The 15,888-nt window shown below is 43.2% G+C and overlaps 1 protein-coding gene across 3 annotated transcripts in view; it reads right to left on the bottom strand.

Moving 5' to 3' along the window:
* Positions 1–15,888, bottom strand: part of PPP2R5E (protein phosphatase 2 regulatory subunit B'epsilon) — a 2,371,886-nt gene that overhangs the window by 1,928,418 nt on the left and 427,580 nt on the right. The gene's annotated exons all lie outside the window — the stretch shown is intronic.

Below are 15,888 nucleotides of genomic sequence, written 5' to 3'. Positions count from 1 at the left end.
GCAGGTTATTTAACAAAGCTGTTTTGTGTAGTATGCAGACAGAGATATTGTAATTATGGGGCTTGCCTTTTCAGTGACTACTGTATGTGTTAAAGACATTAAAGTAAACAAGTACTTTTTTAGTTTAAGAAATATAGGCCTTACAGTGTAAGAAGAGAAGAAAGGCTGGACAAAAGCAAGTTTAAGTTAATATGCTGTGATCTTGGGCTGCTGGGATGGGGGTGGTGTGTAGATGTGCACTGATAACAGGAATGGCTATATTAATGCCATTGTATTAATCTATATAAACATTTTTTTGTAATCAAGTAGGTTTGAAAAATAAGACAAAATGATGAAAGCCATGAAAAATACCAAGTTTCTTGCATTTGCAATGACATTACTAAATGCTCAGTGGGAGTCAAAAATCTGACAAGAATTATACATTCTGTTTGGAGTGAAAATGACAAGTTTCTTTCATCCATCTGCAGAATTTTAACCATTTTTTCATTGCTGGATACATTTTCATAAGGTGAGCTGTCTGCAGGTGCAAGGAATTAATCTTGAGAGTTCTGAGGTTTTTTTTTTTTTTGGCTATGAGAAATATAAAACCTAAAGGTAAAAGAGCAAGCACCTTATTAAAACCTAAAGTATGAAATTACTAGAAGTGAATAAGAGATAGCAGCTTTCCTAGCACTCGTGATATTTTAATGCACTTGCAATTTCGTTTTGTTTAAAGACAGCCAGTGCAATTTTTCTTGCGGCCAAAAAGTAATGTTTTTTAAAGCATACAAGCTTTTTTTTTCCTCTGGGGGAGAAATAAAGATGAGAAAATAACACACATACCAATCAGTAAGTGAGAACAGGCTGTAAATTGCTCTTTACCATGGGTAACTAATTTTATGTTAGGTAATACCCATGGGTGCAGCTGTCGATTTTGGGAAACTTTTCCTGTCTAGAGGACAGACTTTATTTTTTTGAAGATGTACATAGTTTTGTGTTTGTTCTAAGTTAATAGGTTATGGGTGTGTTCTGAAAATGTACTTAGCTATTTGAGGGTTTTCACAAACAAATAGCCTTGAAAAATGTGACATAGGTTCAAAAGGAGAAGAAAAGATATAAAAGATCAGCCTGCCATCACATTAGTGTGCGCATGTAACACGAAAGTTGGAAATGCACATTTAAAAAGAAACGGTCTTGCATAACAGATGGGAAAAAAAGTTATGTACTCACCATAACGTTCCAAGTTGGTTGCCCATCTCGCCCTTCATTCTTACTGGTTAAGTTCATAGTCGATCCTCGGCTCCGACTCGGCCGAATACTAAAGCTCAAAGCCTTTCACTTGGCTCGTGGCTGAATACCTACCCCATCATGCAGTGGTGTAATCCCCCAGATCTTGTTTGCTGCTAACCATAACAATGTGTTTACATGTATCATATTGTATAATATAGATATAAACAACAAAGTCAGAGAATCTCCTTGCCTAATGAAAAAAATTTCAAAGTCCTCCAGAAACCTTGGGCTGGGGGAAGGCGGGAGGATCGTAAGAAAGAAGGGCGAGATGGACAACAAACATGGAATGTTATGGTGAGTACATAACTTCTTTATGTTATGTTGTCCTATCTCGCCTTAATTCTTACTGGTTGGGGACAGCATCCCTAGTACCACATTTCCTGGGTGGCTCATGGGAGTACACTTTTCAATACAATGGAACCAAAGGAGGCCCTGTCCCTGGAGGCCAAATCCACTTTGTAATGAGTGATAAAGGTGTGGGGCCTTGCCCATGTAGAAGCTGCACAAATACTGCCCATTGATAGTCTAGCTAGACAGGCAGATGATGTTGCTATGGCCCTTGTAGAGTGTCCCTTGACATTGAAAGGTAGCTCTCTGTTATTAGTACTGTATATAAAGGTGATGCAACATGAAAGCCAGTTTGAGTGTGTCACCGTAGAAACAGGCATACCTTTTTTTGCTTCTGAAAAGGAAATGAACAATTGATCAGATTTCCTAAAATCCTTCGTTCTGTGTAAATAGAAGTGGAGTTGTCTGTACACATCTAACTGGTGTAGCTTATATTCTGACTTGTTGCCATGATTGGGGAAAAACACTGGCAGCTCAATAGTTTGGTTTAAATTAGTTTGAGAACACACTTTTGGCAAAAAGGATGGGTTCGTTCAAAGAGATACGCTATTCTTATGGAAGATAAGGAGGCTTGATTGATAGGGCTTGCAATTCTGAGACTCTCCTTGCAGAAGTAATGGCCACTTATAAAATGATTTTCCACGACAGAAATTTGAGATCACATGTTGATGAGGGCTCAAAGGGAGGTAAGTTTAGATATAATGGAACAAAATTCAAACCCCATGGTGATAGGGGCTCTTTAATGGGAGGTCTTAAAAAGCAAGTACCTTTTAAGAATGCTTTGCACAATCTGTGGGACATCAACTTAGGAGTCCAGTCACCCATATGAAAACTAGAAATTGCAGCTAACTGGACTTTAAAGTATCTGCAGCAGAACCTTGTAGAAAGAGCTCTGCCAGGAATTCAAAAATAGAGCTGACTGGGGCAGAGAAAGGATCAGTGTCTTTTGTTGCGGCCCAGTATGAGAACCTCTTCCATTTACTGGAATACAACTTCCTGGTTGAAGCCTAGTGTGAAGATACTAAGATATGTTTCACTGCCAGTGTGAAATTATGAAGCCTGACTGAACTTGGAACCGCAGCAGCCACTCTGTCAATTTGGGGTGTTGGAGGGAGGGGTGAGGTGTTCTGTACATATGAGTCAGAAGGTCTGGAACTGGGTCCAAAACCCACAGTTCCTCCTAAAGATGAGGCCAGATGAAGGGGAAACCAAATCTGACGAGGCCAGAATGGGTCAATGAGAATTAGCCTGTTTCCCAATGACTTGGCTTTCTGTATGACTTTGTATTACAGGAAAGGAGAGAAATGCATAAAGAAGTCCTGAGGGCCAATTGTGTACAAGTGCGTCCCTGGGTGACTCCCCCAGAGGGGGGACTAGAGCAAAATAGCTGGTGCATTTGGCATTCATGGGTGTTGCAAAGATATTGCAGCAAGGCAGGCCCCATTTCCGGAAAAATGATCTCCACTATCTCTTGTTTTAGGGACCACTTGTGAGGCAGGAGTATTGCCCTGCTGAGTCTGTCTGTTATGGTGGATTTCCCTGGAATGTGCGCTGCTACAAGAAAGTGTTGGGAAGATGTAGCCCATTGCCATACTCCAAGTGCTTCTTGGCAAAGGGGATAAGATTTGGTTCCTCCTTGCTTGTTTATGTACTAGACCACCAACATGTTGTCTGTCTAAATTGCAATTGTTCCTAATGGAAGAGAGTCCTGAAGTGCTTGCAACGCCAAGAGCACTGCTCTCACTTCTAGGACATTGATGTGCAAATGGGCATCGTGCTCCTGCCATGTGCCTTGGACCATCCTCCCCAGATAATGCTCCCCATCCTATCTAGGAAGCATCTGTGGTCACCATCACCACAGGTTGTTGTAGGGTAAAGGGGCGACCTAATGTCACTTGACTGGAAAGGAGCCACCATCGTAGATCCTTCTTGCATGACTCTGTGATTCTGATCTGGTGAGATATGGGAAGTCCGTGAAATGACCATTGAGAAAAAGGGAGCCACTGCAGAATTCTCATGTGCATTTGGGCTAGGGGAACTAGGGTCATCGTTGCTGCCATGGTTCCTAGAACTTTTAAGACTGTTTTCACTTTTACTTTGGTTCTTGGCAGAAGGTTGGAAATCTGTTGTCTGAGTAGAGAGAGACTCTCTCCTCAGGCAGCTTTGCCATCATGGAGACTGTGTCAAGATCTGCTCCTATAAATGTAATATGCTGACATGGCAACAAGGCAGATTTTTTTGAATTTAGTGTTATCCCCAAGTGACAGCAAAGTTGTAATGTGGCTTCTTCTGCCTGTTGTAGTAGATGCCTGGTGGTGGCAGTCAGAAGACAGTCGTCTAGGTACGGAAAAGTACAGTTGTGTACCTACCATAAATGTATATGTTTGAGTGTATTCACTGTTGCAGTCATTACACTTGGGTTATCCTGCTGGCAGGCTACCCGGCAGTCGGCCTGACTTCCAAAGTCTTGGTCCGGTGTCGGTTGCTGTCGTCTCTTCCCTGACGTCAGTGCGCCAGGGGTATAAAAGATGCAACCGACGCCATTTTCTTCAATTTTCTTGCCCCAGATGTCAGGTGCCCCCAAATAGGAAAGACTGGAAAAAATTATGTCAAAAAACATGCATGTACCAAAATAACATTTCTTTCATCTACAAGCAAATACATCACATAGGTTGTAGAGAGTTGAGAAGTACAGAAAGAACCCAGCAATGAATAAGGGGGATGGTGGGAGGGTAACCTGGACTGCAACAGTGAATACACTCGAACATCTACATTTATGGTAGGTACACAACTGTACTACGTTCATTGTGTTTCACTGTTGCAGTCATTACACTTGGGTTGAATCCCAAAGCTGAGGTTGGGTGGATGGGCCTAAATAGGATTAGGAGAGGCTACCAGGCCCTGCAGAACTGCAGTGGCAAAGCCTGCTCTGGATTTAGAGTAGAGAGGTAAGTGGTAGTGCTTAGTGAAAGTGTGCACTGAACTCCAGGTTGCAGCTCTAAAATGTCCTTGGTTGGTACTCCTCTGAGAAAGACTGCTGAAGTGGCTGCTGCTCTGGTAGAATGTGGCCTTATGCCCTTAGGCACTGATTTGCCATGCTGTGCATAGCAGAAGCGAATGCAGTGTCCTATCCATTTAGAAATGGTCTGCTTCGAGATAGGCTTTCCTTGTGATCCTGCAGCATAAGCTACAAACAGTTGCTCAGTTTTTCTGAAAGCTTTTGTTTTGTCCAAGTAGAAGCGTAGCTGTCTGTGTATATCAAAAGTGTGCAGAAGTCTCTCCCCTTTATTCTGGGGGTTTGGATAAAAAGTTGGCAAATGAATGGTTTGGTTAAGAGCCACACTGGAAACCACCTTTGGCATAAATGTTGGGTTTGTCCTTGAAACCCTGTCCTGATGAAAAATGATACAAGGTTCCACTGCCATTAATGTCTAACTCTGAGACTCTTCTTGCTGAAGTTATTGCTAGGAGCAGAGCAGTTTTCCATGATAAGAATTTTAGATCAGCTGTGTTGGCTGGCTCAAAAGGAGGTAGTGTGAGCTTTTCTAATACAAAATTGAGGTCCCAAGTAGGTATTGGTGCTCTCCTTGGGGGTCTTATGTTTCTTGCCCCTCTGAGGTACTGTCTTAGCAGTGGATGTGAAAAAATAGGAGGTTCCGTATTGTAATGAGCTGAAATGGCAGAGGCATGGATTTTAATAGATGAAAAGGATAAGCCTTTGTCCAGCATCTCAGTTAGGTATTGTAAAATCTGAGGTATATTTGGAACAAGTGGTTCGAATCCCTGTGCCTGGTTCCAAGCACAGAATCTCTTCCATTTTTCTGCATAAGATTTCCTAGTGCTGGGCCTTCTGCATAAGATTTCCTAGTGCTGGGCCTCCTGGCTTCTAAGATGACATCCATAACAGCTTTAGAGAGAGGTGTGGTCTGAGTGGCTATATTATCTGCCATGCAGCCAGATTTAAGGTTCTGAGTTGACCGTGTAGAATCTGATTGTTTTGTTGAGTCAGGTGATGAGGAATCTGAGTAAAGGCCAGGCTGGGCCTCGAGACAAGCTCTTTAGGATTGGGTACCAGTGCTGGCGTGGCCAGTCTGGGGCAATCAGAATCATTTTTGGCTTCTCTTGTCTGACTTTTAGGAGTACCTTGGGAAGAAGAGGCAGTGGGGGGAAGGCATAAACTGTCAGGGTTTCCCAGCTGAATGAAAGAGCATCCACTTTCCATGCTTGTGGGTGATAAGCTCTTGTGCAGAATTTCTGTAGTTGGCAGTTGTGAGGGGAGGCAAAAAGATCTATGTCCGGGCGTCCCCATTTCCTTGTTATCATGTTGAAGACCTGTGTCCCCATTTCCTTGTTATCATGTTGAAAACCTGTGGTTTTAATTTCCACTTGTGTGGATCCATGAGATTTCTGCTTAGTTCGTCTGCCAGTGTATTTTTCTTTCCTGGCAGGAATTGTGCCCACAGATGTACTTGATAGGTCAGTGCTATGCTCCACAGAGTCATGGCTTGCCTGCAGAGGGGTTAGGAATGTGTGCCCCCTTGTTTGTTTATGTACCACATAACTGTGGTGTTGTCCTTCTTTAGCAATAGTGGTCCTGGATGTAGTAAAACCTTGAAGGCTGTCAGGGCATTCTGCACAGCTAGCATCTCCTTTTGTTCCTTGGGCCACATGCCCTGAATACATTTTCCTGCCATGTGTGCCCCCCAAGCATAATCTGATGCATCCGTTGTTATTGTCTGCCTGGCTGTGGGTAAGGTGAAGGGCTGTCCCTTGTTGTGGTGATAGGCCCTGGACCACCATCGAAACTCCTGTTGTAGACAGGGAATTATAGTCACGATTGTTTCCAGGCTGTGGCAATGTTGAGTCCAAACACTTTTTAGATACCATTGTAGTTTCCTCATATGCAGTCTTGCATATGGAATTTGTAGAATGCAGGAAGCCATGAAGCCCAGGGCCTGCAGAATTTTTCTTGCAGGGAGCTGGGTCTTTGTTGCCATCATTTGAAAGTAATAAGTCTATTTCCTTTGTTTGTCTGGTGTGAGATAAGCCATCTGGGCAGTTGTATTTAAGCTTGCCCCCAGGAATATTATCTCTTGAGAGGGCACTAGTTTTGATTTCTTTTCGTTTACTGTGTACCCTAGGCAAATTAATAATCTTTTTACAAACGCCAGATGCTTTAGTAGAATGTCCTTGTTCTCTGCTTGTATAAGGCAGTCGTCCAAGTAGGGATATACCTGAATTCCTCTTTGTCTGCAAAATGCGATTACTGGTGCCAGGCATTTTGTGAAGACCCTGGGCACAGTAGATAAGCCAAAGGGCAGTCCAGAGAATTGGTAATGCATTGAGCCAGCTATGAATCTGAGGTATCTTCTGCAAGATTGTCTTATTTGGACATGCAGGTATGCCTCCTTGAGGTCCAAAGTAACTAGCCAAGCCTTCTTGCTCAGCATGGGTAGAAGTTGCTGCAGTGTTAACATCTTGAATTTTGGAACATCCAGGAAAGTATTTAGGGTTGACAAGTCCAGTATTGGTCGCCAGGCTTTGTCCTTTCTGGGAACCAGGAAGAGTCTTGAGTAAAATCCTTGTCCCTGTTCTTGTTGTGGTACTCTTTGAATAGCTCCCATGTCCATGAGAGCAGCAATTTCCTTTTGTGCCTCTGCCCATTGGTTTTGTGGCAGGTCCGGCATACCTTTTGATCTTGAAAGGGTGTGAATGTGGAACCTGTAGCCCTGAGAAACTATATTCAGTACCCATTTGTCCTGGGTAATTTTGTGCCAGTTTTGTGCGAAAAGTGCTAGCTTTCCCCCTAGGGGTGCTGTCAAAAGGTAAGTGCTTGGTTTTTTTTAGAGGAAAGTCATTGAGACTGTTTCCTATAAGGTTGTGATTTGTCTTCGGGGGCAGAAGCACCCCATTGTTTAGGTCTGTAGGAGCACAGGGGCTGAGATCTGCCTCTTGGGCATCTGTATCTGCCTCTTTGTGGCCTGTCTGACACCTGAAAGGACCAATTTTTTGAAGGCCAGTTTCTACTAAACCTAGGTGGTTGAACCTGTAAGAAATCCTTTACTGTCTGCATAGATTTTTGCTTTATCCTCCATTTTCTTTAACACTTCTTTTGCCTTAACACCAAAGTATCATGCTGTAATGGAGCATCCAATAATTTTACTTTAACATGTTCAGGTAAACTTTGTTCCTTTAACCAAGCATGCCTTCGAATAACAGAGCCTGTAACTGCGGCTAACCACATCGTAGAGTATGTTTTCCCACTTGTTCAGCTGCATGCAATAATTCCTGCATTTCCTTATTGTCAGGATTCTCTGAATTTGTAAGCATTTTCTGTTTTAACAAAGACATGAGGTACTGTTGATATTTAAGCATGTGAAACTGGCAGTTTAAAGCCCTTACAGCTAAAGTAGCAGAGGTGTAAACTTTTTTCCCCCATCTATCCAGAGCTCTAGAATCCCTATCAGAGGGAACAGGGTTTTTAGCAGTGGAAGCCTTAACCCCTTTGGGACCCTGAGAAATTGTTTCGGGGTCAGCAGCAGGGTTCTTATAAAGAAATTTATGAGAGTCAGGGACCCTGTAATACCTGTCTGGCTTGACTGGTGCAGGGGGTAAAGAATCAGGAGACAGACTGGATTCTGAAAAAAACATCATCAACTATATCAAGCACGGGGGGGTAGCGAAGGGCCTGTGTGGAGTCAGTAAAAGAAAATCTTTGAGCCTTTTCTTGGATTCTGAATAATCCTGGCTCTCCCAGTGGAAATGTTCCCTCATGGCATGCAGAGTTTCCCCAAAAGAGTAATCCTCAGGTGGAGAGGCTGAAGGTATAGATTCTTCAGCATCAGAGTCCTCATAGGGAGGAAGGGAATAGCCCTGATCTGAAGAGGAATCTGAGGAAATAGAAACCTGGTCAGAGGAGTCATAGTCAATGTCTTGCCTAGGCCTTTTATCAGGAGGGGGATGGGAACCCCTGATCAAATTAATTAAGTCTTCGGCCATTTTAAGCATCTGTTTCTTTGGCATGGTTGACTGTCCAGGAGAATGCTGTACTTGTTTCTTTGTCTTTAATGGCATCTTTGACTGTACTTTAGCTGCTGTAGAGGATATAATAGTAAGCTGTGAAGGTCTGAAAGCACCCTCAGAAGCCGATGCCTGCTCAGCGGCTCTGGACCCATCTGAGGGAATATTTTCCATAGGCCCAATACCTTGAGTATCCAGAGGCCTAGTTGTCTCCACGAGGGAGTCAGATACGGCCTGTGGCTCTGAGGTAACGGGTGCCCGGGGCTGCGAAAGCGCCTCACTGAGAACCGGTGAACCGGCGACTGGCCTAGAAGAGGCTTCGTCGTCGGTTTTGGATTTCGGATGCCTGTCCTTTTCCTTGTCTTTGTGTTTTTTATGCATTCTGGTCATCGGTTGTTCCGACAGCATTATATAGTTAAACCTTCGGCCAAAGTAATGTAATGCAAAATCAAACAGACGTTTAATAGTGCGTTTGTTGAATCTAGCACAAAACCGACAACTAGTAACGTCGTGGTCAGGGCCTAGGCAAGGAATACAGTAAGAATGAAAGTCCTTATGAGGCATTTGCTTCCCACAAGAAATACAATTGTTAACTTTTACTAACATCGGTCTGGAGCATGAAAAAGTTTCCCCAACGGGGTACTTAGCTTTATTGAAGACTTCGGTTCTGAAACTCTATTTTGAAAATCTCAGGAGTCGGCCGACCGGCACTTGCGAACTGCTTCTGCTTCGGGCACCGCGCGGCAAGAAAGACTGAAGAAAATGGCATCGGTTGCATCTTTTATACCCCTGGTGCACTGACGTCAGGGAAGAGGCGACAGCAACCGACGCCGGACCAAGACTTGGGAACTCGGGCCGACTGCCAGGTAGCCTGCCAGCAGGATAACCCAAGTGTAATGACTGCAACAGTGAAACACGATGAACATCACTTGGAATCCCAGTCGTCTCAAGTGAGCCGTGACTACTGCCATGCATTTGGTGAACACTCTGGGGGCTGTAGTGAGACAAAAGGGCAGAGTTTGGAATTGATAATGACCGGGTCCCAGCCGGAAAAGCAAATGACTCCTTGATGGCCTGTCCATTTTTATAATGGTAGTATGCATCCTAGAAATAGACTGCAGTGTCACCATTCGGAACACTGACTTCTTTATGGATTCACTTAGTTTGCTGAGATCCAAGATGGGTCTCTAGTCCCCTGTTCTTTTTGGCACTAAAAAGAATCTTGAGTAAGTTCCGAATCCTATTTGGTCTACGGGGACGCTCTGGAGGACTCTCTTGTCCAGCAACTTTTGAATCTCTACAGTTGCCTGTTCCCTTTGACCAGGTGGAATGTCTGAGATTTTTCTGACCTGTGGAACGGGAAGGCAAAAGAGAATGGAATAACCTCTGGATACTATACTTTGCACCCACTTGTCTTTTGTGACCTCTCACCAGGCTTCTGGGTACAAAGATAATCGCCCCCCGACTGGCTCCAGAGGAGGGTAGGCAGGTCTCCTTTCAGGAGCGCTGGAAGGTCGGCCACGAAAGGAATCACAGTCACACTGATTTTGCGGACCCCCTCTGCTGTGTGCATGACGTTTACCATTACTACTTCCCCCTCTGCCCCTGGGGAAAGATTCACCACGTGCTTCTTGAAAACCTCCCTGGGATTTTTTGAACCACATTTTACGACCCTTCTGACCCTTAGGATAGGGTCTGGAGGGTACGGATAAACGTACCCCAATGGCAGAGAGAGTTTCTCCTTCCTGCTCGTATCTGGTGAGTGTGTCTTTGTCTTTTGGTCCAAAGACCGAGGAACCATCAAAAGGGGCACTGACAAAGGTTGATTTGAAAGGTTCCTCAAAATTACACAAAGGCATCCAGGAATGCCTCCTTAAGGAAACTCCTGAACCCACTGTACTACATGCTCCATCCGCTGCATAAGAAATCAGTCTCATGGAGGAGTCCACTATGGAGTTTAAGGTGGATAGCTGAGAGGATATCTTATCTGAGACCCCGGCAGCTAATGTACCTTGAAGAGCATCTCCTAACTCTTTCAGGAGATCTCTTTGCTGTCTAGTGAAGTGTGTTAGGTAGTTCAGCGATCTAAGGGCAAAATTCACTGACGAAAAAATATGCTTCCCATATCTGTCCATCGTTTGGGACTCCTTGTTCGGTGGTTCATTCTTATTGGCTGCTGCCACCACCACAGCATCTACAGGGACGCCTTTTGTAAGAAATTCTTTGTCTGTTGGGGCTGCAACAAATTTATTTGGCCTCTGAGGGACTGGTTCCATTGCATCTGGTGACTCCCATGCCTTTTGACTAACTAATTCCATAAGTTTGTCGAAAAGCGGAGACACTCAGGTGGCTGAAGGATGAGAGCTAAAGGCCTTCAGGTACACATACTCCTCATCAGAAGTACTGATGTGTTTCCAGCCACCTCTCTGTTTAAGGAATTCTACGATATTGGCAAAGGAGATATCCTCAGAAGGGGACCCTCCTTACTCCTCAAGGTCAGTGTCCGTGGTGACTAACTCATCTGGTGAGTCCAGGTGATTCCTCTTGCAAAGTCTCTTCCAGGGAGCCTCCTCAGAAGGGTATTCTGGAGAGGTCTCGGGAGACTGTTCTCCCAATGGGGCACCCTGAGGCCCAGAATCTCCGCTGTCCTGTGGCAGGTGTGGTGCCAAGACAGAAGCCGGTGCTTTAGGGGAAAGAATGTCAGTACCTTTGTGTAGAGCTTGTGGGGGGGGGGGAATAGCACATTCCATATCAGCTCTAAACCATTCTCCCCGGCTCAGAGGACACCTCCAGTTCCGAATAAGTAGAGGGAATCCCTGACGCCTAGGGGGCCAGCTCCGAACCTAATGTAGGAGCCGAGCTCACCCGTGCAGAAGCCCCGAGAAGTAAGCTCAGACCTGAAGAGTCTTGGGTCCAAGCATCCCCTCTGGACCTGATCGGAGAGTTTAGGCTCCTAGACATCCCTGATGGCACCGAGGATGTCGGAGCAGACAACGGTTCCAAAATCCCCAGAGTGGGTCTCGGCACCGAAGATTCTACTACAATGGGTACCAGGCATTCTGGCTCCAATGTTCCAACTTGGCTTGGAGGAGGAATAGACATGGACAAAAAGATCTTTACTGGCTCTGAACTGACTGGGTTGGAGTAAAAAAAAAAGTTTTGCCACAGCTGGCGACTTCAGCACCACCCTATCCACATAGTCATCCGATAGGCTCCTGGAGGACCTAGAGGAAACGGTAGGTGAGAGAGATCTCTGTAAAATGGGAGACCCCAAAGTAGGGGAGACCAGTAACTATTCCGGAGACCAGCTCCGAACCGGAGACTCTCTTGGCTCCGAAATCGTCTGACACAGTAGGTTTTGGATCAGATTGAGTAGTCTTTGCTGTCTTTTCTGGCAGTTCTGAATGGCCAGAAGAAGATGAAGATCATCTCTTGGTAGGTTTGTCAATTTTAGATGGAGACTTAGTCTTACTGGAGGTGCTCTGACTTTCTAAGCTTTCAGAGAAAGGAGACTGCAGAAGCCCTCTTACAATAAGTTTGTTTTTCCTCTCTAATAAAACCCTAGAGCTAAAGGAATGGCAGAAAGTACAAGTTTCTTGTAAATGGATGGCTCCAAGACAATACACACAGAAACTATGACCATTGGTCAAGGACATTTTCTGGGAGCACTTTTGACAGTTTTTAAAACCAGATTGCTTTGTTTCCTTTTGGTCTTTAGACATTATGGCTTAACAATAAGCAACAACAATTTTTATTATAAATTCACACCACACACTGAAAAAGTTATATAAGTATGTGTATGTATGTATGTATGTATGTGTGTATATATATATATATATATATATATATATATATATACATACATACATACACACATACACCTAAAACTGCACTCCACACTGACATATCTAAAGTTATTGCAAAGTCTGCAAAAGAATCTTACACAACTAGTCTAGAAAGGGAGGAACTCTCTAACTTAAACGGGCGCTTGGCCCTCTGGGCACAAGCTTAACTACCTAAAGGGAATACAATCACGTTACAAACACAGAGACTGGAAGCACTTCTAATTTAAATAGTGCTCCAACAAGAAAGTACAACAAAAAACCCTAAAAGGTACGCGTTTAGCAATTGAAACAGGATAGGAGAAAAAATGGCCAGACGAGAGAGGCGACAGCCAACCACAAAGCCAAAAATAGCGAAATATGAGCACGAACAGCAAAAGTGAAAAAAAACACACACTATATTATAAGATATATAACTAACAGACACGAACTATAAGCAACTATAAGTAAAAATCCAACACTTCGCCACGGCCAAGATGAAGAACCTCCGACGTGTTTATCTGGCAAACGAGATCTGGGGGATTACACCACTGCATGATGGGATAGGTGTTCAGCCACGAGCCAAGTGAAAGACTTCGAGCTTTAGTATTCGGCCGAGTCGGCGCCAATAATCTTCTCTGAACCAAACCAGTAAGAATGAAGGCGAGATAGGACAACGTAACATTTTTTTTTTTTTTTTTTTTAATCGCAATGGCTATACTATCCACATCTTGGAATATAAACGGCCTTACAGGTGTAGATAAAAAGGAAAAAGCATTGAATTATGTTAAGGAAAAATAAATGCAAATAATGCTGCTGCAAGAGACACGTTTAAAAAATAAATGATCATGTGACTAGTCAAAAGATTTCAAGATGTATATTAAACTGAATATCACTGACAAAGGTAAAGGGATAATTATACAAACTGCTAGAGGGGCTTCAACAGAGACAGAAGAGGAAACAGGAAGGGGTTACTGGCATGGGAGAAGGATTATGCTGGTTATCTATTTCTCTTTCACCAAAAGTTGCTATTATAGAGCTTAAGAAAATTTTGGGAGAAATAATCAGCTTTCAGGGAAAAATATTGCTTCTAGTTGGGGACTGGAACTTGATTTGCAGCAGTGAGGATATATCAAGGGGACCTAGAGGGGAAAAAATAAAAATGGGATACATTTCTGAAGAAATGATGCTTTCCCACCTAACTGTTTAAAAGAAAGGGATTCGAGGAATGGGTAATGGAAATTATTCAAGAGTTATTAGGGGAAACAGAAATTTCTTCAAAAGTTACAGTTAGTGAGTGGGATGCAATGAAAATGGAGTTTAAAATAGGTTAGAAAATAGAGAAATATATATGGTTAAGAGACGATAGGAATTATTTAGAAAACTGACAAAGGGTAAAGGAGAACTCCATCCAAAAGTCAAGTTTTTCTTTCCAGTGATGATCTTTCCCTGTAATCCAACACTAAACACTTCACATACAGAAAAAAACAATTTAATTATTATGTTTGCCTCTCTCTCCTGCATTTGTCTCCACTGTTACATCACAAAGGATATTAAGACTGGCAGAGTAATTAAATTATGTTACTTATCCCAACTACACAGCCAGTAAGAAAACAATGTCTCTTAAACAATGGCATGTAAATGTGCCTTAACAGTTACAGATTGCCAGCATCATACCTCAGATAAATAAATAGTGTAACCTGGAGTCTGAATAAAGGCAGGGCTTTCAAGCTTAGTTTTCAAATGCACAGGTCTTTCCCTTAAATAAAACTCAGTGCCACAAAGAAAGAAAGCAATTACGTTCATCTAACCCTTCTTACTTTGTCAGTATTTGATTTTTGCATTTTTTCTACAGTGTAATTTCTATAAAAGTGCAAGTTTATTCTCGTGTTTGTTATAGCACTTTTTCACTGTATACACAGCGAGTTGGGGAAGGAAGGTTAAAGACTAATTTTAGCTATGATATTTAAAAAAGTGAATGCAGCACAAACCATCTCAGTCCAAGTAATACTTATTAATCACAGGTGTCACATCTCTCACAAATGAACACTTAACTACAGTTGTTACTTTGAAAAGAATGACTAACTCAGCTACATATTCAAGCCTGTCATTCAAACATTCCTTAAAATGGTGCAACAGAGATGGCCACTAATTAATATCAAAGGAAGCAAAGTAATTAAAAATGCAGATTGATGCTGACAAAGAAAAGTAGACAGCTACAGCACTTTTGTAAACTAATGAGAGAAAAAAAAACACAAGGATTTCTTTCTGTCCCACTTGCATGACATTAGGAAGGTGAACACATTGACTATAAAACAAAATCATGCTAACCATGGCAGCCTCCTTCAGACCATTTTGGGGTATAACAAATGATACTGTGTGTGCAAGAGACCAGATGGAAGGGGAGCAAGGCTAGGTGTATCGGAGGCAGTTTCAAATTGTTTTATCATGGTGTGGATGGGAGGAGAAATGGCGTAGGCATTATCCTGAAGGAACCGTATGCTAAGAGTGTTTTGGAGGTGAAGAGAGTGTTGGATAGAGTGATGTTTATGAATCTGGAAATTGATGGTGTAATGATGAATGTTGTTAGTGCATATGCTCCACAAGTTGGGTGTGCGATGGATGAGAGAAAAATTTTGGAGCGAGTTGGATGAAGTGGTGATGACTGTACTCAAGGGTGAGAGACTGGTGATTGCAGCAGATTTCAATGGGCATGTTGGTGGAGGGGATGAGGAAGTGATGGGTAGGTATGGTGTTAAGCAAAGGAATGCAGAAGGTCAGATGGTAGTGGATCTTGCGAAAAGGATGGACATGGCTGTGATGAATACGTATTTTAACAAGAGGGAGGAGCACAAGGTGACATACAAGAGTGGAGGAAGATGCACACAGGTGGATTATATCTTATGTAGAAGGGCCAATCTGAAGGAGATTGGAGACTGTAAAGTGGTGGCAGGGGAAAGTGTAGTTAGGCAGCACAAGATGGTGGTTTGTAGGATGACATTGGTGATCAAGAAGAGGAGGATGAGTGTGAGGGCAGCACCAAGGCTCAAATGGTGGAAATTGAAAAAGGGTAATTGTGAGGTGATGTTCAGGGAAGAGTTAAGACAGGCACTGGGTGGCAGTGAAGAGCTACCGAATAGCTGGGTAACTACAGCAGAGCTAGTAAGAGAGATGGCTAGAAGGGTGCTTGGTGTGACATCTGGAAAGAGGAAGGAGGACAAGGAGACCTGGTGGTGGAATGAAGAAGTACAGGACAGTATACAGAGAAAGAGGTTGGCGAAGAAGAAGTGGGATTGTCAAAGAGATGAAGAAAGTAGACAAGAGTATAAGGAGATGAAGTGCATGGCAAAGAGAGAGGTGGTGAAGGCTAAGGATAAGGCGTATGAAGAGTTGTATAACAGGTTGGAAACTAAGGAGGGAGAAAAGGACC

Source organism: Protopterus annectens, chromosome 6.part0, assembly GCF_019279795.1.
Source record: "Protopterus annectens isolate FY-2018-M chromosome 6.part0, PAN1.0, whole genome shotgun sequence".
Lineage (NCBI taxonomy): Eukaryota > Metazoa > Chordata > Ceratodontiformes > Protopteridae > Protopterus > Protopterus annectens.
Note: the sequence above shows the minus strand (reverse complement) of the source record. Positions and strands in the feature narration are given on the sequence as shown.